Source organism: Neofelis nebulosa, chromosome 9, assembly GCF_028018385.1.
Source record: "Neofelis nebulosa isolate mNeoNeb1 chromosome 9, mNeoNeb1.pri, whole genome shotgun sequence".
Lineage (NCBI taxonomy): Eukaryota > Metazoa > Chordata > Mammalia > Carnivora > Felidae > Neofelis > Neofelis nebulosa.
Genome location: NC_080790.1, coordinates 63,133,131 through 63,160,874, shown reverse-complemented (window position 1 = coordinate 63,160,874; position 27,744 = coordinate 63,133,131). Strand labels below are relative to the sequence as shown.

Below are 27,744 nucleotides of genomic sequence, written 5' to 3'. Positions count from 1 at the left end.
GTCTGTTGGCTTGTGCCAAACCCCATCTTACCAGGTCCTACTGGGGCCTACCAGTCTAAGCATTGCATTGTCCTGCAAATCCATGCTTTCAAAGCATCTCTTACACTGGTTTGTGAATTCCTAATGGGCGGATACTGTTGCATCCAGTTCTGTGCCCCAGCACCTTGCCTAGTAGGTAGTCACCTAATACATGTTTGCTGTCTGGAGTTGACATGCACAGATGATCTGAGCTCTTTTCCTGGCCCTAACACAGTCTGCCTCTATAACCTGTACAAGATTGAGGCTCAGATTTCCATACTACGTATACACCCATTTCCTTTTAAAAGTCTGGAGGGAGAGTAGAAATCATTCTTTAACTAGCACCCTAAAATCGCTCCCACTTGGATACTTATTTCTTGAATTCCAAAATGAAGGAGTAAAATCTTAACTCTGCAACCAGAAGTAGGTGCAAATGCAACAAAGGGCAGCAACCAATTAGCTCTTTCTCACTACTAGCTCAATGGTTGGTTGGAGATCTTGTGTGAGAACCCCATTTGGTGAGAGAGTAAGAATTCATTGGTGTGAAAAAGTGTCTTGTGGGGGTGAATGAAGAAACGCAGAGGGAGGAAGGAGCCATGGGAGAGAAAAGGGAACTAGAAAGAACGTCTTAGGAACCACAAAGACATTATTTTGCCATCTTTACATTTTGCCCAGAGTTTTCCTTGGTAAGAAGAATTGATCACAGTTTGATCTTTAGGTAAAAAGTAGGAAAAACAAGATCAAATTAAGAAGTATGGCAATAATTATATCTACCTTATAAGACAATGAAGGTTTGAGGAATGCAGAGATGGTCACAGAAAAAAACTCTTCAAGGCCACAATGGACAACCACAGAGTAAGGGCAAGAATGAAATCACTTGCCTTTTAATCCCATGCTTTTCCTGCACGTTTCTGCCTCCAATCTTGGTGTCGATACTTAAAAAGATACCCTGCAACACATAGAAGAGATATTTCATAATCAAAGAACTAAATTAAGATGCAAATGAAGTATGTAGAAAATATTAACAATATTAGTGTTTAAACAAAGATTATTTCCTTTACCAACGCATGATCTCAGCACAGATTTCGCTCTAATGCAATGTACTCTCCTTATTGGCCACTGCAAAGCCAGTATTTGCCCTTGTGGTGGTAAGCACTCTGGGAGCTTAAAATTCAAAATGTAGAATTATTAAATACATAGTCCTTATTGTAGCATGTCTTACTTCTCGATAAGGCATTTTGATAACAGCTTTGTGCCCCGAGCTGAAGTAATGTCAAGGTCAATTATTTCATTCAATGTCCCTAATTGAGACTACTTCTTTGAGGTCAGGATAATGTATTACTTTACTTTCATAGAGAGGAGATCAAAGCTCTACCTTAAATTTTTCCGATGCAAAGCAATGCTGCTTTAACCTAGGTTATAGTAACAGTGGGGGGGGGGGGAGGCAAATGCTTACTTATTTTGGAGTCCCTGCCCCCCAACCCTCCATCCCAAAGACAGTATTCAGATCAATAGAAATGAAGTTTACCTAGTGAAAGAGACAGGCTCAACCTCTGCTCTCACTGCATGTCCTTAATCATTTTCTTTTGTCTGTCTGTTTCTTATATTTGTGTTTGTTTCCAGCTCTAGGAGAACCTTGATTTCCACGGAGGAAGTTTGCATTAGCAAAACCAGTTTGTCCAGAAATGCACAAATGAGCCCCTTTGTACATGTCTGAGATCTTGAGTGCCCAGGCTCTGATTTTGCTGTTGCTACTGGAGCAGACATTGTGTGGGAGATGGACCCCCAGATGTACTTCATGGGGCCCAAACAAACTCAGCTAGTGCTGTGTTTAAAAATCAAAATATTTCCCATAAGATCTAGATCTCTGGATTCTCAAGGAAAGCATCAAAAGATCTAACAGTGTCCAGCCCACATTCTTAAATGGTAACAATTGGCTAGTGCTGAGGAATGGCTGCCTCTTTTAGACAGGATATGCATTCAAATTTTTCACCATCCCAACTGCTCCTTGTTGCAAGGGTTACAAGCTGGCTAACCCTGCAACCTGGCCAACATATTTTGTTTGGCCATTGTAGCCTCTAAATTATTACTAGCATGGATTTTTTAAAATTTATTTATCCTTAGAGAGAGAGAAAAAGAGAGAGTGGTGGACGGGCAGAGAAAGAGGGAGAGAGAATCCCAATCAGGCTTCGTACTGTCAGCGTAGAGCCCAACGTGGGGCTCTAACTCACCAACTGTGAGATCCTTGACCAGAGCTGAAATCAAGAGTCGGACACAGAACCGCCTAAGCCACCCAGGCACCCCAGCGATATGTATTTTTTTCAGTCGTGACACTTCCAGGCGGTTTTTCAACTCTGCATTTCCACAGACTCAATATTCCTGTTGCTCTCTACCCGACCAGATGCACATGTTTATATTGCCAGCCTGGCGTCAGTAGCAGCCCTTCCCGATGTCCTGCCCCATTTCCCCTCAGCCCACTCGAATTCCCCTGATACTGACAAAGGCAGTTTCCAGCAGACACACAGCTGTCCACCTCGGAAGCCTGTGCCTCTCTCCCTTTTGTTGCCTGAGGGTTTTCCTAGCTCCTTTATGCTATACTTACTCTTGGCAAGACACAAAGAGGAAGTGCTGGGCATTCGTGCCCCCTGCTGCAGCCCTCTGCCAGTGGAGGGTAAGTGGCGGTGGATGCACTCTGCGGTCTCCCCAACACCGGGTGGAATGATTCTGAGGTGTATCTCCCATGGTTTCTCAGAGGGGGTCTCCAGTGAAGGGAAGCCCCACTGCCCACAGCAGCAATCAGCTCATTAACTCATCCTTTTTGGCTTTTCTCCTGAGAGCGTACAGACCACTGTCTTTACTCGAGTTTCCTGGGATTGTCTCCCAAATCAACTAGGTGCACCAAGCTTTGAGCTCAGTGGTTGCTTCCCTGGGAAACTACCCTAAGACAGTATTTAAGTGTATTCTACTGCGAGGGCATCCAAATAGTTACACGCTGTGAGAATGGTTGCTCAGTGTTGGGGGGGTTCCAGGATCTGTGTCATGGAAGGAAAGCTTGTAGGAACTGGGCAGAGAAGACTTAAAATAAGTCTGATAACTATAGTCACATTTGGGGAAAATAGCCTCTGAAAAGAGATAAAACGGACAGGTTAGCTCCAGAGGGCAAGATTAAGACTAGGAAATTTGACCCAGGCAGATGTAGGTTTAATATAAGGACACATTTTTTAATCTTTAGAGCACACGAAAATGGAACGGACTGCTTTGTACAGAGGTTCACATTTCCTTTCAGAGATTTAAAGTAACTAAATTCCCTTACTTTACAAAGGCCCTTATAATCCATGCTGCCCACACACATTTATTAAATATCACAAACATGGGGCATACAGGGGGAATCTTGCAGTTTATCGGATTGAGTGGCTTGTCAGATTTTTTGTTTGTTTGTTTTTTGAGGTTGGGGAAAGGGAAAAGAAAGAGATAAAGCTGGCATTTGGCGATGGGAGAAGTAGTTCCCCCGCCATTATAGGGATATAATTTAGCACCCCTATAAAACCTAGGAATGCCTCAAATCAAAATGCATTTTTCTCTTCACACTGAGAATCTCTTAAGTGCGCAAGAAGCATGAGATCAGGTGAATTATCTATTATCGGAAAGATATTTATGACGCCTAGGGTGGAAGGGCACGATTCATATCTGCTCCTCACAGGGACTCAAACACGCTAGTAAGCCAGCAGGGAGGAAATAGCTGAAATATTTGGAAGAACAGACCCTCCCTGCCAGAGGTTACTGTGAATTCAAGTGTTTTCCACTTCTGCCCTTCTTCAAAGCTACAAAGCAATGAGGTAGTCAAATTAATGAAGTATTGTAATAGAAATGGAAAGATTAGAGTGTGCCGAAGAGTGGAATACAGTTTTGTTCTTAAGAGGCACAATAGATAGGAGAGAAGCACTTTGATGTAAGAGGCTGGCTGGAGGGGCTATTCAGCTGCAGTGTCACCAAAAAAAAAAAAAAAAAAAAATCGGAATGTATTAGCATGATTTTGTTATCATTACAGATAGATAACGCCTGAGAAAATAGACATTAGCAGGTTGTAATTCAATGGAGACTTTCAGATAAGTGTGAATTGTAAGAGCAGGGCTCTATCCAGTGTACATTTTATCAGAACCTCCTGTGGGATGAATTACAGCTCCCATAATGGCCAGCAACCCTCCCATTTATATGTATGGATTCCAGTCCTCCCAACAAAAGTAAAAGATAAATGGAAAGTCATTACCAGGGCACACAAAAGGCCGGAGTGAGGGAACCCCCAAAGTGACGGTGTTCAACTTTCAGGGAGGTATCACCTCCCTGTATCAACTGCTCTTAAGCCAGTGTCACACAGTGGAACTTAGGCACATCCCCAGGAAGCTTAGTCCTAATTTTGAACATCAAAGTCTTTATTATTTTTTCTAAATTTTTTTTTTGTTACCATTTATTTATTTTTGAGAGAGACAGAGACAGAGACAGAGACAGAGTGCAAACGGCCGAGGGGCAGAGAGAGAGGGAGACACAGAATCTGAAGCAGGCTCCAGGTTCTGGGCTGTTAGCACAGAGCCCGATGCGGGGCTCAAACTCACGAACCATGAGATAATGATCTGAGCTGGTCAGATGCTTAACCGACTGAGCTACCCAGGTACCCCACGAACATCAATGTCTTTAAACCTGAGAATGAAAGTGATGGTTCTTGGAGCACAGATACAATGACCTGTAAAGTCCACTCATCATTTACAGACTCTAGGGCTCCTTACAAGGACACAAGCACCAACTATGACAATGAGGAGACCTGGCATCATCTTACTCTATCTCCCTGGCCTTCCCTGGGGGGGACGTCTCCAGCAGAGGGTCCTGGCTTTAGTCCCAGAATCCCAGTGCTCCTGTGAGTGGACCACAACAGGTGACTTTTTCAATGACATGCTTAGTTCCTGTTCTCCTGCTAGTTGATTTCGCTGGGATTTTCTTTTGATGATACTAATTCCGCCAAAGATAATTAGGGAACAAGGAAGTCTGCTTTTACATTCGTGCCTTGGGATGTACCGATTTAGCATCTGAAGGAAAATGAACTTCACTGAATGAGAGGATAAGAGGAAACTCCATTTTAAAAGAGAAATGAATGCTTCTTAGGTTTTGAAATCACCTTAAAGGATGAAACCTTTTTATTATGACCCTTCTGGTGATAAGAACATGTCCTCAGTTGTTCAGTGTTTTCTGCTCAGACACAGTCAGCCAATGAAATGGGTTGGTATTTGTAAAAAGGAACTTATTTTTCAATCAACAAACTCTCCAATCTGCTGGTGGTGGTATTGATGGGTGTCACTCTGAATTATTAATGTTGAAATGTTTCACATTTAGCCTATTTCCTGAAGAAAAGGATTAAAAAATAATAATAATTCAATAGCCCCTCCTGCTTTGTGGATGATATCTTGCACGGAACTTTCTGATTAGAGCCAAATGTGTCTGGTTGTCATAAGACATTCCATGGGGTAAGACTGACAGTTTGCTTTGAAGATTTTAGGATAAGAAAGTGGCAATAAAATATCACAAAAATGTAATATTTTAGTGAGGGGAAGATCACAACCCATCCTAACATCATCCCTATCTCTTATCAATATATATATTGGGTTGAAAATGCCTTAAAAATAGATATTATGCCTATTCTGTACATGTGCTGTGGTCCCACAACTACATGAAGAATATAGTTGGCTACTAAATACATAGTTTAAGGATTTAAACTCTTTTTCAAAACATTACCAATAGGAGATGGAAAATATGTTCCCTTAGCTGCTAAAGATTTTGCTGTATTTTAACGTAGCTAAGAGTTTACAGTAACACTTAACCTGCAATGGGGAATGTGACTTGGAAAATAGAAAAGAATCCACACAGTATCAGAAGGAAGTTGTTCAGTCTGGTACAGTTACAGAGCTGGGATAACATACACAAATTCTGCCCAACAGACCAGATATGATGATGTTTGACAAACTTATTGATATTGCAACTCGTCTAAATTCACTCAGCTAATACCAATGAGTTCCAGTGAGCATGCGGGTCTGAGAGAGGAGATGAAATTAATATGTAGACTGAGAGACTTCAGAGCAAAGTCAATTATCTTTTCGGTGACTAGGGTACTTTGCATACACAAATTAAATATTATAAGTAACCGAGAATTAATTTTATACAGGAATCAATTCTGAATATTGTACTCTCACACACCTGTTATATTAGTGGGATATTTTTCATAACAAAAAATTAATGAAATTGACTATTTCCCTAATTTTAAAGTTAAAAAAAAATAAGTTATATGGAAAGAAGAAAAAGGCAAAAATGTGAAGGAAAGGAAAAGGAAAGTAATTGCAAATAAGAAAAACATTGAAGGCTATATACTTCCATATGAGAGAAAAGCACTTTTTCAAAAGAAACCAGTTATTGTTTCCTTTTATGTAATATTGGCTGCTTAAAACAGTATATTTTCTGTAAACAAGTTTAAAACACAACAATGAAAGAAGTATTTGTAAACTCATTACCCGACCTAAATACTAGAACATTAACAGAGCCATTGTTTCTACATTTTTCACCTTAATGCTCAGTCTTCCCACTATCCTGAATTTCATGTTCATTATTCTCTTGCTTTTAAAAAAAAAGTCTAAACCCCTATTCGTGGATCCCTAAATACTACATCATTACTTCCAGGTTTTAAGCCTTATACAAATGGTATAGTGTTGAATATAATCTTTTATGACTTGATTTTATCAGCAAATATTTTTTTTAAGATTCATCCCCTTGGGGCACGTGGTGACTCAGGCAGTTAAGCGTCCGACTCTTGATTTGGGCTCAGGTCATGATCTCAGTTTGTGAGTTTGAGCCCTACATAGGACTCTGTGCTGATAGCACAGAGCCTGCTGGGGAGTTTTCCTCTCTCTCTGCCCTCCCTGATGTATGCTCTCTTGGTCTCTCAAAATAAATAAATAAATACAAACTTAAAAAAAAAAAAAGATTCATCCCCTTGTGGGGTGTAGCTGTTGTGCATTCATTTTTATTGCTGCATAATGCCCCATTGTGTGTATATCACAAATGGTTCATGCATTGAATTAGCATGGCTGCCATAAAAAAATATCACAGACTGGGTGGCTTAAACAACAGAACTTTATTTTCTCGCTGTCCTGAGGGCTGGAAGCCTAAGATCAAGGTGCCCGTAGGGTGGGTTTCTAGTGAGACCTTTCTTTCTACCTTGCAGACATCTGCCTTCTCACCGTGTCCTCACGTGGCCTTTCTGGGGTGTGTGTGCACTCCAGGGATCTCTTCCTTTTCTTATAGGGACACTAGTCCTTTGTGATTAGGACCTCACCCTTTGACCCCATTTAATCTTAATAACTTCCGTAAAGGCCCTTTCTCCAAATGTAGTCATATTGAAGCTTAAGGCTTCGACATATGCATTTGGGAGGGTGGGCACAATTCACTCTATAACGTATATTATCCTGTTGAAGGGCATTAGGGTGGCTCCTCCCAGGTTTTTGTTCTTATAACGAATGCTTCTATGAACATTCTTATACATATCTCCTGGAGCTCATGAGTAAGAGTTTCTCTAAATCATATAAATAGAAGTGGAACTGCTGGCCCATAAGGCATGCAAATGTTCAAATTCACAAACTGGCACCAAATCATTTCCTAACATGGTCATATCAAGTTTTATCCCCACCAGAAGTGTCTATGTATTCCCAAGGGTCCACATCCTCACCACCAGTGGTTATTATCAAACGTCTCCATTTTTACCAATCTAGTGAGTGTAAATGTTATTTCATTGAAGTTTTTAACATTATTCCCTTAATTATAGAAGATTTTGATTTTTTTTATTTGTTTATTTGCAATTTGTATCCTATTTTCTGTAAAATTTCTATTTCATCCTATTCTCCATTTTGATAAGTTTCTATTAAAAAAATCTAGTGGTAGACATTTTATGTGCATTTTAGATACAAAATCTTCTCTGATTATATGTTTTATTGTATTTCCTAAGCCCTTTATTTCAACTCCACGATTAAAAAAAAAAGGGGGGAGGAAAGCTTGGTTGTAGACTTTACAAAATCCTTCACTAATTTTTACTAATTTGTGTCCTTGTGTCCTAAACTATTTTAGATGCAGCACATAAATTGATTTGGATAATAAATTCTTTTGACCTGTTTTATCAACACCTACTTCATGCAAAGGCATTGAAAGCAACACTATGTAAATTGGATATGGTCCTTGCTCTCAAGATGCTGAAAGTCTAGCCCAGACAAATAACTGAGTAGAAGCATAATACTAGAGCATATTAATAGGGCTACAATAAAAGGGCCCTGGGATCCCAAAAGTCCTTTAAAATAGTTTAAAGCTAAAACTGATTGAATTCTTACTATAGGCAAAGATAATCTCACTCCTTCCTCTGAATACCCTAGGAGATTGTTCCTCTGCTGCTGTATTTTGAAACTGGTGAAACCAAACTAAGGTTGTCTGAAGGACCCAAGCCAACAAGAGGTGTAGCAGACTTTGATCTCAGGCATCCTGACCCCACAGCTCTTCTACAACATTCCCCATCCTTTTCCTCATTGAAGAAGGAGCTATAGTAGGATGGGACCTAAGAGAACCTAAAAGAAGAATTAATTTAGGCAGTGGCATTGGATGTAGGCCTTAAATGATGGGAAGATTTCAGAAGTCAGAGAAGAGGGCCTTCAGCATGGATAAAGTCATGGAAGGTGTAAGGTGCATACTCTATTTTGAAGACAGCAAGTAGAGCCTAGTGGCATATTACTCCCTTTTAAATAAGGCTGAAAATAGGTGCATGAGTGAAAGGAAAAGGAATGTTATCCCCAAGAAACTGCCATGGCCTAGAAGGTCCCTCAAATCTCTCTTCTCCCAGCACTCTCTCCTGGCTCCAGTCATTCTGGCTTCCCTGCTGCTGGGGACAGGCTCAGCATAGCCCTGCTTCAAGTACCCTGCACTTGCTTTTTTGGTTTTCATGAATGCTCTTCCCCCCTGGGCCCGGAGTGTGTCTTCATATCTACTTTTTGGGTCTACACTTAAATGTTACTCATTGGAGAGGGCCTTTCCAATTACCTTGTCTAAAACTGTAAGTAGCCCCCCTCTCTTCTTGACTCTGCCTTATCTTTTCTCACAGTGCTTACCACTACCCAAGCTTATGTTGTATCACTATTTCCTTACTTGTCATCCACTGGGCAAAAACTTTGGATGGTTTTTATCTTTACAATAATCCCAGGACCTAGACTGTGCTTGCTACACAATGTGTGGTCTACACATATTTGTCAAATAAATGACATAAAGTAACGAATGATGGATGAATGATTGAATGAGTAAATGATGGGCATGAGGTTTCTGGCTTCCCTGCTGCTGTGGACAGGCTCAGCAAAGCCCTGCTTCAAGCACCCATCAGAGGTTTCGCAGTTTGTGACATGAACCCATATTTTCAGTCCGTGGCAGAAACATAAAGGAGGAATAGGAGAGGCAGAATAAAACAAGACAGGAGAGGAGTAGTGAAGTTTTACAACAGCAGAGGGGAGCCCACTAGCTCAGAGCTTCACATCTGTCAGAGTTCAAAGCCCAGCACTAGAAACTCCTCACTGAGTAACCTCGGCAAGTCACCGAGACTTAATGCTTTGTTCTGTCTGTAAAATGGGGATGCTGGTATCACTTGACTTTTAAAAGGACTACTGGAAGGTTTAAATGAGACAATGCATTGATTAAATGATTCACAACACATAATGGTGATTATCAGTAATAAGCACTTAAGCTAGGGCAGCCTCAGTGGGAGTGGAAGGAGGAAATGGGTTAAGGGACATTGAATAGGTATGACGAGAAGGCCTTGGGATAATATAAAAGGGAAATGCCTGGAAAAGATTCACATTTCTGTTCTGACTGATTAGGGAATGGCAATAACTTTAAGTGAGATCAGGCATACAGATAAGTGATTCAATTTTGAGTGTGTCAGAAGGTAGGGGACAGGAAGTAGCAGGAATGGCAAAGTTGGTTTTGAAATGTTTGAGGGGTATATGCAAGAACTTTACATGGAGGTGTCTAACAAAGATTAAAAATGTACATCAAAGGGTCATGACAAACTTCACAACTTATTTGTTTCTTCTTCAAGAAGATCTACAATAGAATTTTCTTAAATAGTTCGCTTTGTATTTATTTATTTATTTAAAATTTTTTTTTAACGTTTATTTATTTTTGAGACAGAGAGAGACAGAGCATGAACGGGGGAGGGGAAGAGAGAGAGGGAGACACAGAATCGGAAGCAGGCTCCAGGCTCTGAGCCATCAGCCCAGAGCCTGACGCGGGGCTCGAACTCGCAGACCGTGAGATCGTGACCTGAGCTGAAGTCGGACGCTTAACCGACTGAGCCACCCAGGCGCCCCTCGCTTTGTATTTAAAGTATGGCTTACTTAACCTGAATTTTACTATCTCTCTAAGCCTTATTACTCTAACAAGTATTTTGCAAATTCTCCTGGCTTCCATGAGTAAACCCAAGGGCGAACAGATCAGAAGAATGACCCAGTCCCCCCTCCTAATCCCACCCTCACGCCTGTCCTCAATCTTTCACTCTGTTGAGGAACTAAGATTCTCAAGCTCCATGTGCATCCTGAAGACTTGATTCCAATGCACTGTGGGGCTGAATAAAATGGTTGTTAAGGGACCCCCCAAGGGGAGATGACCAACCCTCCAATTTGCAAACCAGAAAGCTTTTGTTTACCATGCTCAATTTTAACCACACACATTCCTACTCAGAGGAAACAGCATGCTCGAGGCAGTCAAAGAGCAAAAAGGGGTAGTTAGAAATCTGTAATAAATGTATGTAAGTGAGACAGAAAATTAGAAAATGGCCACCTGCCAGCAGCCACATAAATTTTGGAGGAAATGCATTTTCTACTGGGATGCTTTATCATAGGAATTGCAAATATTTATTAAAAGTATTAAAATAGTCAGAATGTTAAATGTTTCCTCCAGTGGTGAAATTTCACATTGCCACATTAGAAGATGGGATATTCAGATACAGTGTTTATTAAAATGACTTCATTTTATTAGTCTGTCATCCACAATAAATGGACAGGTACCTTTAAAACAAGATCTATTGAAGATAAAAGAGATTTGGGGGATGGGCAGCATCTCATTGTACGAACGTGCGGCTTTGACTACACAAGTCTATAAATCTTGCAACCTTTCCCAAACGATGGCAACAAGATTGTGTTGCTGTTTTGATATTAAGTTTGTTGGATTTTGTCATCACATGAAAACCAAAAGTAGAATTTGCCACTAACTGCCATGCTCTTTCATGCAAGATACACCTGATAACTATTTGGATGGTTCATCCTTCATGGGTTCTCAGATGCAACTAACAAGCACACTGGAACGAAGATGCTAAACTGGACTCCAAACGAACGGGAGATGGAAGGAGGTGGCTGCTTTACTGCACCAGGATAATAGAGATGACAGCTAGAGCGCATCATTACTGAGTGGCACTAAGTTGAAGAGTGACAGGATGAGCTGGACAGATTACCTCCCTAAGAGGCTTGTGGTTCGTACAAGGCGCTGACCTAATAAAGATCTTATGCCATCACCCAGCAAAGATAGAAAGAGCCTTTTCCCATCTTAAGATACTCCTTTGTGTGAGTCAGAACAGCTTCCTGAATCCATGCCATGAAATGCTGGTGGTACTGAAAGGAATCTAGTTCAGCTAAAATATGGGGTAGGGTGTGATGAAGGCAAAGAGAGGCAGGACCTGTCAGGAAGCTAGACACTTCTTTTTTTTTTTTTTTTAATTTTTTTTTTCAACGTTTTTTATTTATTTTTGGGACAGAGAGAGACAGAGCATGAACGGGGGAGGGGCAGAGAGAGAGGGAGACACAGAATCGGAAACAGGCTCCAGGCTCCGAGCCATCAGCCCAGAGCCTGACGCGGGGCTCGAACTCACGGACCGCGAGATCGTGACCTGGCTGAAGTCGGACGCTTAACCGACTGCGCCACCCAGGCGCCCCAACACTTCTTGGACAGAATACTTAAGAATTCATTAGCCTTCGGTAGGTGGATGGAGTAGCTATCTGTCTTATGAGAATGTAAGCATTCTGTTTAAAGTATTAATTCATTCAGGGATCCCTGGGTGGCTCAGTCGGTTAAGTGTCCGACTTCAGCTCAGGTCGTGATCTCACAGTTCATGGGTTCCAGCCCCGCATGGAGCTCTGTGCTGACAGCTCAGAGCCTGAAGCCTGCTTCGGATTTTGTGTCTCCCTCTGTCTCTGCCCCTTCCCGTTCATGCTCTCTCTCTCTCTCTCGCTCTCTCTCTCTCTCAAAAATAAGTAAATGTTAAAAAATTAAAAAAAAATAAAGTATTAATTCATTTCTTCAGTGGATATTTGGGGGGACAGCTCTGAAAAGCTAACAAGAAATCTGGGTGCTGGGAATCAGAGATGAGCAACAGAGACTGAAGTCCCACCTCAGACATCTGACATTCTAGCGGGGAGGAGATAAATGTTTACAAATCAATATACGGTCTCTCATGAGGTAATGATGGCTCTGAATAAAAACCAAAACAGGGTCACAGGGTGGAAAGTGACAGATGAGGTCAGGGAAAGTTTACTGGATGAGGGATCATTTGAGCAGGTCCCTGTATGTAGTTAGGGATCTGTCCAGATCCTGTGGGGTTTGAGGGAAGAGCATTCCTGACAGAGGCAACAGCAAAGGCAAAGGCCTCCTGGTGTGAGCAGAATTGGGGTGTTGCTGTTTTCTCCAGCCTCCAGACAGACTTCCATAAAAAAACGTTAAAGATCTGTGAGAATGTCAGACCTGCTTGGTCACTGCTAATTTAGGTATCTCTTTTGGTTTAGTTTCTGACATGGTTTCAGGTTCCCTTGATCTCCTCAGACAAGGGATAAAAATATCCCATGGCAAAAACACTCTCCAGCTACTTGCAAGGGCCACTGGGTCTGATAACTCTTGTGGGATGTGTGAGCACCCACTGATTCAATGGAATGAAATTTAAAATTCTGAAATCTCAAGATGATAAGACAATGATCTTAATAAGGTAGTAAACTGCAAGCGAGAACTTACACATTGGCTTTCCAGAAAGCCATTCATTCATTCTTATCCCTCTTACTGCTCCCTCCTTCATTCCTCATCCAAGTATTATCTATCTACAAGTGCAATGCAGTTGGCATGAGGTGCTGTGGGGGATACCAAGCAGCAGGCAACAGACTAGCGGGATGCATGTGGACAGAATGTTTAGACTGCCCCAGTTTGGAATCCGTGTTCCAATTTCTACAGGCTCTGAATGGCCTGGAGATTCCTAACCATATCACAGTGGTATGACAGAACCTGCCTCACTGGGCTTTTATAGGGGTTCAGTGAATTTTTTTAATGGTTTAGCATAATGCATAATATAAAATAAGTGATTTTATAAATGTTAGTGCAGAATCACCAGAACTTAAGTGTTCCTCAATTTTCATTTGTTCCTCTAATAAATACCTGTGGATCAGTTTCAGGATTGGTATTGAATTTTAAAATCATTTCTGCTTCTGCAATTTATTAAAACACTTGACAGGTAAAAGAAGAGAATTAGGAGTGAATCAATCTATGTGTTGCAGATATCAAACCATGGCACTTCCTTCTCATTAATTTGTTCATTTAGCCCACAAATAGGTATTCAGTGTCTGTTCTATATCCAGCTCTGTGCTAGAGGTGAGGATCTACTAGTAAACTGTAAAGGAATTCAGGACTTGCAGATAGTAAGAGGATGACTGGGGATGGAAGGGATACAGATACAATCAGGAGTAGAAAGCTCATTTCAGGTGAGCCAAATCAAACTGCAGGAGATGGAAATTCTGCATTTGAGAGAACAGTGAAGTAACTAGCTCTAGGAGAGTTGGGACCATTGAAAAGAAGACCTCACCCCTTCTTTCCTCTTCCTGCCTGGATCGCAAGGGATTGTGGGAAAGCCGCAGCCATCACTAAAATATCATTAAGTCACAGTACCAGTCCCAGATGATCTGCACCTCTTTTTCTGTGAGCCTGACAATCCCCCACCCCCTTCTATTTGGTTAAGTCAGTGTCTCTGAGTTTCTACATAACCCTCATTAAGGCCAGTATCTGCTATTTTCCAGACATTATTCTAAGAACTGAGGATTGTGTGGTTGTATTTCAGTGTGGCCAACCTGTTTTCTAAATTGTTTTCATTTTCTAACCATAAAATACAGGAAATAATGCCCTCTCATAGCCCAATAAAGGAAGGGCTTTGACCTGGTTTAAGATCACCACAATACTGAAAAACCTCTGTGTTAAGTTTTCCCTATGACCAAAGCAATGATAACCTCTCCCTGAATACATGTGTAGGAACGTGAATACATGGTGTTCCATGCATCCCTTCAGACGATGTGCTCTTAACACAGCATAAGGGAAGAAGAGAACAGCATTATCCAGGAATGTCTCAAAAAGGAGTATTCTATCATTGTCTCTTACTTGAGAAAAACTAAGGAACTGCAGAATGTCCCGGCTGAGAAACAAGGGAAAGCAAACTTGCTCATCAAGAAAGTTCATGGCAAACCTTTTGAAAAGGAATACAAGTAGTGTGTGTGTGTGTGTGTGTGTGTGCACGCACATGTGTGTGCACATTTGGAGAGAGCTACCGAAGCACATTACAGAGAGACACAAGGGAGGCAGGAAAAGAAGGGAAGGAAGGACCAAAAAAAAAAAAAAAAAAAAAAAAAAGTGAGGAAGAGAAGGATAAAAGAAAGGAGGAGATGGAAGAAAGATATTAGGAGGGGAGAGCATGAACAGAGCAAAGGGACAGTGAGAAAGCAAGGTACATATACTGGAGGCCTGTTGTGGGAGACAGATGTTTTCCTAACCCTCTCTCATCATATCCTCACCTCTGCTCCAAAGACATAGACACTTTTATCTCTTTTCTGAGTTTAAGGAAGCAGGCTTAAGGAAGGGAATCAACTTTCTCATGGTCCCATGGTTGCTAAGTGGCCCCCATAGGATCCAAAGCCCAGAAAGAAATTCTATGGAACTCTGTGCTTTATGCAATCTCTGTACGGGCACAAGGTAAGAATCTCTGGAAAAGGGTGAGTTTATTAAATGAATATTTATTGAGAATGAAAAAGTGCCCCCAGAGATAGTGGGAGGGTTTAAGTCCAAAAAGGAAAGACAATTTAATAGCTATGACGATATTAATAGCTATGGAGAACATGTAAGCAAGGGTACAGGATATAGGATGTAGGAGATTCACATACAGGTTTGGGTAGAGGGTTATTCTTTACATAGGAAGATTGTGAAGAACTCAATGATAAGGCAAAACTTGAACTGAAACTTAATATAAAGAAAGAAAGTGAGCTATGAGGCTACCCTGAGAAGAATATTCCAGGTATGCACAACAACAAGAGCAAAAGCCCTGTGGCTTTTAACAGCTTGAGACAACAGAGTAGCTGGAAAGTAAAAACATACCTGTCATAGTAATTTATATTCAGGTATAGTCAATTATAGCGAGTCAGTAGTGGAAGCATTATCCAGCATTATATATATATATCTCCATATATAAAATGTATAAAGTGTATATAATGCTCCAAGAACAGCTGAGTTGGAAAAAGACTGAACTGGAGATGGTATTACAGATATTTGCAAAAGTCTTAAAAAATATCTGTTAGTGAACCAGATTCTGTTGTCTCCAGAAAACTAGAGAGAAGAAAAACAGAATTATCCACTAGAATTTGAAGCAGGAAAAAAGTTCTCTGGTATTGGGTCAGGTCATATTTTGTGTTTTTGTTCCATTTCCTGCTTGAAGGGTTTCCATATTGTGGTGAATCTGTGTGTGGCTGTAATGGGGGCTCCCATCTGTGATCCTGGAAGAGACAGGTCCCAGAGCATAAGCCCGGTCATTCATTGTCTTGGGAGGAAACTCAATTCAGACCTTAGGCAGAAGGACATCCATATAGCACAACAGATAATCTCCTCAAGACCAGCTGCTCCTTGCTTTTTGGACACGGAACAGGACCCAAATTACAGAATCTGGGACCAGCTCTGTCCTGGGTGCCACATATTGTTTTCCGTCCTGGCAAGAACGACTGATGTAGCCTTTTCAGTAAGATGCATGCCAATGTGACACAATGCAAGAATAAGCCCATCAAATGTGAACCAGGGTTTTTGTGCGACTCCAGGAAAGCCCTTGTCAAAATGAACTCTCGTTATTTAGAATCAAATTTCAAGAGGCTTCCTTTGGATTTTCATGCATTTCCTGTTTTCCCTGCACCCCTTTCTCCCTGACACATGACTCCGTCAGAGACCATTTCCTGGAAGTGAGTTCCTTGAGACAACAAACCACATGTGATTCTTCTCTGCATCCCACAGCTTAATACCAAGTTGAGCACACAATAGGTACACATAACGGTATTCCGTGTATTTATGGAAGAGAATTGAAACAGGTCTTGGGGGTCAAACCAGCCTGAGTTTGTTTGGCTTTATTAAAAGATGAATGACAGACCTTTCACAGGGCCCCAAGTGCTACCTTGTTTTTTGGAATTAAAAAAAAAATAGGAAAAACTTATGGGCATTCTGGGGAGAATTCAAAGAAGAATAAGACATGCTTCTAGGAAGAGAATTTTATAATCTAAGGGGAGAGTCAAGACAAAAGCATATGAGGATGCAAATGGCAATGCTGAATTTATTTTTTATTTTTTATTTTTTTAACATTTTTTTTATTTTATTTTTGGGACAGAGAGAGACAGAGCATGAACGGGGGAGGGGCAGAGAGAGACGGAGACACAGAATCGGAAACAGGCTCCAGGCTCCGAGCCATCAGCCCAGAGCCTGACGCGGGGCTCGAACTCACGGACCGCGAGATCGTGACCTGGCTGAAGTCGGACGCTTAACCGACTGCGCCACCCAGGAGCCCCAGCAATGCTGAATTTAAATAACAGTTCCAGCACAACAGAAGAACATCACCAGACAGGTTAGTTTCCACTGCCAAGTGAAAGGAAAAATAAACAGTGCTTTAGGAAGTTCAGAGAAGGGAGAGATTTTTGTCTTCTTGCACGGTCAGAAAAAGATAGAGGGGTTCCAGATGGGGAGAAATTCTTAACCCAACTCTTGAAGGAATGAATAGGATTTCCCTAGATTGAAGAGAAGAGTAGAATAGAACCGACTGAATCAAAAGTACAGAGGGGAAATATCTGTCTGTAGAAACTGCATCGGCAAACAGCCGAGAGGTTAGAGCAAAGTGGCCGTGTGCAGAGGATTAGTGGGACAGAATGGGGCAAATCGAGGTGGGAACCATACCGTCCTGGAACTTGAGGGGCAACCTGAAACATTGGCTTCAACAAACTTTGACGAGGCCACAGGTCTTTGTCTTGACGCTGAAAAAAAAAAAAAAATGCACGCATGACATGATTTCACTTGCAGCCTCATTTAGCAACCTCTTTTCTGGTTTGCCTCTGCTGTTGCTTTCCCTAATTTCCTCACTGCACAAAGAAAATAAATAAATAAGTGTACTATAGTCTTATTTATCCTTCTTTGGACATTTCTTTACCAGGCAGATGGTCAATTAAGAGCACTAAACAATGACACTGTTTTCTCTGTAAACATTTTTTTTCTAATAGCCTAACAAATGTAAGCCTGTGCTGCCATACTGCTGAATACCATCTTGACTTTCTAATTACAAAGAACTGTGTCTTGATAGTTACAATTACAGCTGTAACAATGATGCCGGGCCCTGAACAATACCGTTAGAGGCAAAGCGCTTATCCGAATATTCACAAATAAAGGCTTAAATTTATGCCAGAGATGTAGATGGAGGTTAAACAGTTGGGAGGAAAGAAAGGTTGAAAACACTAGTTTAATGCTACAGATGTGAATTTGAATCCAATTACTCTGGGGGGGGGGGGGAACGTGAAAAGGGGCTGTTTTCTTCTGTTTTAGTAATCAATAGGTTAAGGGGTGGTTCAACTTAGCATGCTGATACCTCTAATTTTGATATTTGGCTACACTCTAGCGTTTTCAAAGCATACTATCTTTTTTAACTAAGTGGGTTTGTGTAAGGTGCAAATGAGTATCTCCTGTTTAGAGGTAACCATTCTTCAGTGAACTCATAAATGAAATAATACAGGTTTCTCAGGCTCTCCAAAAGTAGTGCTCCTTTGCAACCTTTTGTAGGGCAAAATAGTGTAAAGTTAAGAAGTAATTACCATGGATTTGTATGGAAAATTTTTCGAGCATTCCCTGACACACAAAAATGACCTCTCTCAGGCTTTTCTGATACCTTAGGGTACATCTCGCTAACGGATGCCCAAAATGAATCAAACTAAAACACAGATGCTCACCGACACAGTTTTGGGCTTTGGTGGCTTGGTGCTGAGATGCTATGTGTGTTTCCAGGGGAAGGAGCTGGGCGATGCCACCCTCACTGCCCAGGGTGTCCTGTTTCCTCTACAGTCTCTCCTGCAGGAGGAACACCGAATGCTATTTTCACTTTTTGCCTTTTTTTGTAAAAGGGAAAAATTCTCTTTGGATTTCTTTCAGTTAGTGAACAGGTACTGATGTAGGCCTTTTGTAAAAGCTAAGTGGCATTGAACCCAAACTTTAAAAAAAAAACAGGGGATAACTCTACATGATTTTTGAGCAACCAGTGTATATAGCCGATACTATTTTTAGAAATCAGCGTGGTAAAGTGATGAAGCTCCTTAACGCTTTAAAGTCAAAGGCGAGGCATCAAAAAAACACCTTGTTCTGCCTCAGTTTCCTCACCTGTAAAGTGTAAATAATAATGGCACTACATAACAACCATTTTCATTGGATTTGTAGTGAGATTTAAGTGAGTAGATACAAAGCATGCAATGTAGCAATTGCTGTTGTATTTTATTTTATTTTATTTTTTTTAATTTTTTTTTCAATGTTTTTTATTTATTTTTGGGACAGAGAGAGACAGAGCATGAACGGGGGAGGGGCAGAGAGAGAGGGAGACACAGAATCGGAAACAGGCTCCAGGCTCCAAGCCATCAGCCCAGAGCCTGACGCGGGGCTCGAACTCACGGACCGCGAGATCGTGACCTGGCTGAAGTCGGACGCTTAACCGACTGCGCCACCCAGGCGCCCCTTGCTGTTGTATTTTAAAAAGAGCAGGAATTGTTATTAGCGGAAAGCAGGCTTTAGAATGAGCTTTTCAAACCCTGAAATAGAAAAGCAAAGTCAAAATATCTAGTAAGAGGGCATCTACCTGAAGGACACCAGGCCCCTTCAGTGTCTCTGGGTGTGTCCACGATCTTTCCATAGCTCACGGCCAAAGACAGTTACTATTTCACTTAATGGTGTGAATGGACCAATCTAGAATTGCACTTTGCCATTAACAGCATTCTAAATTTTCATTTGGGAATTTCCTTTCCAGCTCCAGATTGAGAGTTAACAGTGGGAATTAGCATGCTAATTATGTCTTTCTTCTCCTCGTTCTCCTTTTCCTCCTTCTCCTTCTTCAAATAATCTACAATCTACTAGAGTAGTAAGAAACCAAGTGGCCTGAAAAATATAAGGACGGCCATGTTCCCAGCCCTGGGTGGAATAAAACATGTGCTTATTGATGAGCTTCAATGTTTAGCTAAAATAATATCCACAATCATTTAGACTTCATTGTACACAGTACACATGTCATGGCTAAGCCTGTTACACGTAAAAACTTACTTAGTCCTCCCCAAAGCTTTATAAGAGAAGTAGTATTTTCTCTGCTTTGCTGTATAGATAGGTAAAGCAGACCAGACAGATTATAGAACTTACTCCAAGTCAAATCATAAGTGGCCATGGACTTTGACATTTCATAAGCAAACTAATAATGGGAAAACATATAAAGGCCCAAAAGCAAACAGACAAAAACTAAGGCCCATTACACATGTGAAAATGCTAAATTCTTAGTTCCAGGTTTGGTTATACTCAGTCACATTCTGAGGAGGTTTATCCCCCTGCTAATCCTGTCCAGTTCACCTGCATGCCGCTATCACAGCGATCTGCAGAGGGGACAATATAATTACATTATGGTTTTGTTAAAGCCTTCCCTGTCTTCCCCATTTGTATAGGATAAAGGCCAAGCCCTTTAGCTTGGCACACCCAGTCCCTGTGACCTAATCCTTATCTCACCTCTGAACATGCCTCACAGTTTAAGCTGAGAATCTCAGCCCTGCTGCTTCACACTGTCTTGCCATTGTCCCTGCTTTCCCACTGCCCAGACCAGAGGATGAACATCGTTTTCTTTACTGACCTGCCTGGAGCCCACCAGGTGGCACAGTCTATACCACCAATGCATGTCCCCCATCTTCACTTAGTGTATGTGAGCCCTGGCATTGCCCAGTTTCTTTCCTTATTTCTCCCTTGATTAGACTTTTAAACTCCTACAGAATAGTCTATCTTAATGATCGTTTAATCTCTAGCATCTAAGTCCTTGCAAATAAGTTCCCAGTGAATGCTGAGTGAATGCAAAAGACGAAAAAGAAAAGTCTTCATAAGTATTCGGGAAAACAGAGAAAAGCCCACCCAACTTCACTGACTTCAATAGTCAGTCTGAAAAATGTTAACTGAGCCACCACATTTCCCTGCTTAACTAAACCTTTTCTCTGTCCCTGCTTTCCTCCAGGTGAATTACAGATCTGAAGATGGGCCCTCAGAGGGTATATGGTTTACAATCTGAAAGGATAAGGAGTGGAGACCAGCCATTATCTCTGAGACATCTCCCTTTCAGAGAAATTATACTGAGTTGTAAGACTTAGAAATTACACTGAGTTGTCTTGCCAACCCTTGAATTAGCTTGCATCTGTCTCGTCAGGTATTAAATGTAAGTTCCATGACAGCAGGAGCTGTGTCTAATCTATTGGGGTCTAAATTCACCATGTGCCCACCAGCTATTTGCAAATGCATGGGGTGTGTCAGGCAACCCATTATTGAGAAGAGAGAGAAAGTAACCTGTAAGGTGGGTGTGATACTTCAGATTCTCTTTGTGCAAAGAATAATCTCCAATCTTCACTTTCCGAATTCGGAACAAAAATAGAACTCCATGGGAAGAAAAACTAACTCTGGGGTTTTCATCCTAAAAACTGAGGGTAGGTGGTCGTATTTACCAAGATAAAAAACTAGGAGAAAGAAGTTTGGGTTCAGTTCAGTTTGGCCATGTGCATTTTGAGACGTCTAGACGTTCAAAGGGAGATACTGAGTGGGCAGATGGATATATAACTCTGGAGCTCCAGGGAGATTTGAGGTTAAAGATGTAAAGCAGAGTGTCAATAACATGGCATTTGCAGCATGGGCCTGGATGTGATGACTCAGGGACAGCGTGAAGACAGAAGAGATGTGAGAGATTGAGAGTGGGGCACTCCAAAATTTAGAGGTCAAGAAGACAAAGATCCAGAAGAGGAATCTAAGAAGTATCCATCAATAAGTTAGAAGAGAGTGGTATTCAGGAAGCCGAGGGTGGAAAGTTCCAAGGAGGGATCTACTGGGTTAAATGCTATAAAACTGTCAAGCGAGGTAAGGTCTGAGAATAAATGCCGAATTAAGCAACATGGAAAAATCCTGAAACTTAGATGACTGTGGTTTACTTCTTACAGAATACATAGTGTTTGATTGTTCTCAAAGGATCTGTCATCCTTCTGTGCTTTTGTGCTTGCTTCCTTGAGCACCACCCTTTCAGACCATGCAGTGAGGAGACTTCCCAATGTTTCTGGTGGGTAGTGAAACCTCAAGGGACGGAAGCAAGGGTCGCACATCATTAAGGAAAGGTCAGTTCCCAGGCAGGAATTGGTATTTTCTTTCCTCCCATTTCCATATTGCAAAGATGCCTCAGGCTTCCTAGAGTTTCTATTAAGAATTCCAAATGTCCCAGCAATGATTTTTAAATACTAGTTTTTCCTAGGATAGTTCTCTTTAGCTTGGCTTACCCCTGCAATACAGTCAGGGCCCTTCAATCCCTGTAAAAGTCTTTCGTCACCCTGACTCCACTCCCTCCCATACACCATCTCTAGATTAGTGCATTCATAACGATAATAGCTATAATTGATCTGTTCTATATCATCATCCTTCATCTTGTGCACACAGTAGGAACTCAACAAATATTTGTTGTGTGGCTTGAAATTAGAAAATTTTTCCAAATGCATTCTTAAATCTTTTCCTTCCTTTTGATTAGCAAGATTCATTTTGTTTTTGTTCTCTGCCTAGCTATTTTTAAATATAATGAGAGAAGAGTATCTCCAGATAGTGTATGAAAGCATTTTAATACTTTAATAATTCCATATAATTCCAAATGATCTTTTCCCTCCCATACTTTAGAGTAAATAATAAGTACATAGATGAAAAATATGTGTTTTGTATCCAAGGGAAGAGCTATTAAGTATTACCAAAAGATGGAGAACATTTTTATCTTAAGTCAGCCACATAAATACCCATTAATTTTTTAAATGATTTTATTTGGTTGATGGAGTATTACATCTCCAAATTACATAGTTTAGATTTCCCATTACACGCTCCTTATGGATCATATGCATATTCACAAAGTTACACAGAAGATTCTACGATGGGAAGGAGCCAATTTTCATTTTCTCTGTTCTTGTTTGAAGAACCAAAACTGTTAAAGGGATAAAGCACTCAGAAGTGCCTGTTCCAGGTTAATTGTCTCAAATTGCTCATTTAAAGCACCATTATAGTACAGCAAAGCCAGTTAATCTACTCTGAAGCTGCCTTTTTTATGACCGTAGCTACATTTGGTGAAATGGCACCTTTGGCAAATGCCCAAATTGGATAAAATTGCCATTTTTCTTGGAACCTAGGAAGAATAACACATGTTTTGAAATCACTTCATATCATGTGGCTCGAAATGGTAAACTGCATGTTAGTCCTGCTCTGGAATTCAGTCTCTTCAGCATTTTCCGATTTGACCCTAAATTTCCTTTGCTTTACTTAAGTGAGTCAATGATGTGCTTTTGTGCACAATACATAGGTAAGAGTTGGGGGAAGGGTGCAGAGGGAACTGGCAAGAGCAATTGTGGCAATATTTTTAAACATCACAACTGTGTAAGAAAATGATGTGTCCCTGCATTGACACTTGTGCACAACTTTCAGCTGATGGTACCTTTATTATTGGAAACACTGTAGTTTGAGAGCCTCTTCAATGTTGACATAACTAGCAGGTGCCACGATCATAATGGTAAAAACATTCACTTATTAATCAGTGCAAATAATTCCTCTCTAATGCTGCCAATTTAATATGGCAATCTGATATCTATCTCTATCTATCTCTATCTATACATATAGATAGATATACATATATAGATATCTGTATCTATATGTATAGATAGAGATAGATAAATAGATAGATAGCAAGCAATGAATTTTTTTTTTTTTTTGGAGTGGGGAGGAGGGTCAACAATTTAATGAATCTCGTCTGCATTTTAATTCCAACCTAATAATCTGCCTCTGGCTCTTTTCCCTCCCTCACTCTGAACGTTTCTCCGGATCCTGCTGTTAAGCACAATGGGATATTTACCTTCCTACCTCAGTTATGCATTAGGATAGGGGAAGCAGACAGATAGCCAGGCCCTCCAACCCAACCAGAACTAATGTTAACCTGTCACCAACCCTCACCGACATCATCCTCAAATTCCCTTCTCCATTTGTTCATATACAATCTCCTCCCTCCCTTATTCTGACACTGCAGTGCTTTGCAGGTTTCTCTTATTAAACACCACTGGGACCCAGACTCAGAAATGTGCAGCATGTTGACATAGTTAAAATAAATAAATACAACCCATTGCCAGAAATATTAAAAAAATTCATCTAAACGTGCTCCTGTCAGAGATCATTTGTTTTCATCCAAACGGGGAAGACTGATGGCTTCAGGATGGACTGGGTAGAGGGACTCCATCTACTCATTCACTCTTTCATTCATTCATGCCTTCATTCATTTTCTTATAAAAAAAAGCAACCCACCACCCCTTGCTCGCCATGTCAAATGTAAACAGAATAGACTTTGTTATTAGGAGAGATGTGACTCCAAGTGTCTGAGCTGCAGAGTGACAGCCGGCTCCTCTCTGAATTTCAGGCAGCCTCTGTCACTTGCCTTGACAATGAAGGAAGTTAATATATTCATGACATTACCACACATGCATTCGCAATTCACAGCATATTGTATTGTTTACCCCTGTTCTTTTGTACTACTGCATGTAGTAATTTGCCTTCTAGCAACAGAAAAATTCCTCAACTTAAAATTTTACCCTCATTTTATTTACCCTTAATAGAAAAACCACTGCTTCCTGGCCCATCCGTGGTTGGCAAGACCACCTTTCTGCAGCATTGCAAACAGATAAATGTCAGATTTTACATTTTGATCAGATGTGTCTACAGTCATTTCCTATACATATTCCTCATCTTCTGCCTCCCACGCTTCCTTCGGCAGTCTTTGCCGCCCTTCCCGCGTATTCTTAGCACATTTTGCACTAGGTGGCCAGCTCTTACAAGGGAGAACGAGAGAAGTGTGGCATGGATTAGGTAGCATACCCTCACAACAGGGGCAATGCTGGTGAAAATGAAGAGCATTGGGAAGTTCCGCTTTATTTTACCACCTATGTTCAATATGCCCATGGTGCCTGTTGCTTTTATACCCAGTGACGCCTCCTTGGGTTTATTCACCAGTCCCACTGGACTGGATACATTCCCCGACATGTATGGATCTCCATCACTCATTTAAAATCTGTCTATGGGACATTGATTACTCAGCCTCCTCGGTCTAACTTATTTATTCTGAAGGGGTGCAAACTTGTAATAATGTTGAATGCTTAGACAGATGGTTTTGCTGTGATGAGTACGGGGTAGAGTTGTTATTCTCAGATACCACACTATTGTTCTTCAGAATATTGCTGTTGAGGACCAGAACTGAAACATGCTTTGATGGCTTAGGGCAACTTTGTGGAGATGGCTGGAGGAGGCAAGCAGTCTGGGTGAGCAACACAATGGCTGTTTCATTTTCTTCACAGTGATGAGCTGTCTGCATTCCAATGCATGTCACAAAATTCCTGGGCTGAGAGAGGCTGTGAGGGGTCACTCGGTCCAATGCCTTGCCTTTGAGTAGAATCATTTTAAAAAATACCCTATGTTAAGAGTCTTGAAGACAACCTATGCCCCTCAGTCTAACCGAATGTGGAAACACTTTCCTACACTAGACATAATCTTGTCTGCAATTTAAAAGCATCTCCTGTTCTGTTAGAGAGAAAGCATTTGGTTGTTCTTTATATTCAAACCCTTTTCACACTTAAGAATTATAATTGAGTTATATTCTTTCAAATTCTGCTGCTCTTATAGTAGGCTATATAATTCAGTGTTTACTTTTGTAACCACCTAGTTCTTTTGTACTAGTTATTTATTGTTTCATCTCTGGATGCCTATCCAATTAACTTATAAGCTCATCCTGGGCAGGAACTGCCTTTTATAAACTCTTATAAATGATAAAATAGAGGCTCTAAAATAGTGATTCTCAGCCCTGGCTGCATATTTGGATCACCTGGAAAGATATTTTAAAATACTCATGCCTGGGTTATACTCCCAGAGGATCTGAGTTAAATGGTCTAGGACATAAGAGGATGTGGTAATTTATTAAAAGCCACTTAGGTGATTCTAATGGGCAACCAGGGTTGAGAGTACGATCTTGGGCAAATTGCTTAACATCACCAAGTGTTGATTTCTTTATGTAAGAAATGGGGATAAAATAGAAGCCACCCTTTTCTTGGAGGATTAAAAAGCTCATGTATGCAAAAACCTTAAGCACAGTGCCTGGACCAAGGCATAGTATCAACAAATGTTAGTAAGCATTAATATGGTTCAGGTTATTATTATTATTTGGCCCAAAGCACCTAATATGCTGTTAGAAAACTATCACTTAATAAATACATATTAATGAATAGCTTCAGGTTACTTACCTACTTAATCTACATCTACAAGAAAAAATCTAAATAATTAAGGTAAATATCCACGTAATTCAAGCCAAAATGCAGTTTCACCTACATATCAAAATGCTTGAAGAATATGTGTTTTGGCATTTGACCTAAATGATTGTACTTGTTCACAATTTCCTCACACGTAGAAAATAACTGGAATGACTATGAATTGGCCGATGTATAGTGGGCAAATAAAAGGGCCATCATATCTGAAGAATAAAGTCAAAACATAAAGAATTACAAATGCTTATGACAACCAGATATTGTCAATCAAGGATATTACAGCATCATAAGGTGATAAGATCATCAGGATACTAACATTTCATACACAATATCATATTTCATTATAATAGACAAGTCTTATAAGTTATCTGAGAAATCTAGCCATGCTATCCCCTCATTTTACAGATGGGTAAGATAAGTCTAAGAAAGGTAAAATAATTTGGCTACAAAAAGTTATAATGCAAAATATGACAAATTAAGCCAGGATCAAACCAAGAAACTTAGAAACAGAGAAAGAAGAAATTACTTTTGATGTAGATGACCAATGAAAGCTTCATAGTGACATATAGTATATAAGTGGAAAGAAGGATGTAATTTAAACAGGCAGAAAAAAAGTGTAGGCCATTTTAGACAAAAGGTCCCAAAAGAATAAGGACCTAATAGAATAGGCAAAACAACAGACCTGGTTGACTGGAGCCTAAGTGCATTAAAAGGACAATGGGTGATAAGGTTAGAATGGAGGCTTGAGGTCAAATGTTGAAAGGTCTTGAGTGATAAGCATAGCATAGATCTTAGAGAAGCCATGACATAGGCTAACACTATAGTAAAAATTCCTTTAGATTGGCCATAATAGAACTGAAAATCATATTTTCAAAAAGATGAAGCTAATAAAAAAGTAACTTAAATTAGCACCAAAAAAGAGAGAATTCAACATTATTTAAGACAACAACAAAATCTATATACCCCCAAAAAATAACAACAGCAATTTTCAGTATTCAATCAAAGCTCAATAAACATGTGAAGAAGCAGAAGATATGACCCATAGTCAGGAGGAAAACCAATTAATATAAGCAGACTCAATAATTACAAAACCGGTGGAATTATCAGATAAGAGTTTTAAAGCAGCTTTCTGGGGGCACATGGATAGCTCAGTGTGTTAAGCATCTAACTTTGGCTCAGGCCATGATCTCATGGTTCGTGATATCAAGCCCCACATCAGGCTCTCTGCTGTCAGCACAGAGCCCACTTCAGATCCTCTGTCTCCTTCTTTCTCTGCCCCCTCCTTCTCTCTATCAAAAATAAATAAAGATTAAAAAGAATACCTTTCTCAGGTAAAAAGAATACCTGCAAAAAAGTGAAAGATACAAAAAGAACCAAATAAAATTCCTAGAGCTGTAATATATAACATATGATATTAAAAATTCACTATATTAGTTTAAGAGCATATCAATCACTGAAAAAGAAAAGATCAGGGAAACAGATGACACAGCAACAAAAGGAAAAGTAGCTGAAGAAAACACAAAGGGTAATTAGTGATCTGTGGGTCATTTAAAAATGTTCTTATGTAAGTAGTATAGAGTCCTAAAAGGATGATCAGAAAAATATTGAAGAAGTAATGACAGAAAATTGTCCAAAATAGATGTAAACAATAAACTCAATGATGTAATAAGCTCAATAGATACCAGGAAAGACAAACACAAATAAAATCATACAT

At 40.4% G+C, this 27,744-nt stretch overlaps 1 long non-coding RNA gene across 1 annotated transcript in view; it reads right to left on the bottom strand.

The window, feature by feature from the left end:
• Positions 1-899: 899 nt before the first annotated feature.
• LOC131485062 (uncharacterized) overlaps positions 900-27,744 on the bottom strand; it is a 181,459-nt gene continuing 154,614 nt past the window's right edge. Inside the window, exons 2-3 of the long non-coding RNA XR_009248608.1 lie at positions 17,353-17,429; positions 900-967 (exon numbers count right to left, since the gene is read on the bottom strand). This is a non-coding gene — a long non-coding RNA (uncharacterized LOC131485062). The remainder of the gene's footprint in view (positions 968-17,352; positions 17,430-27,744) is intronic.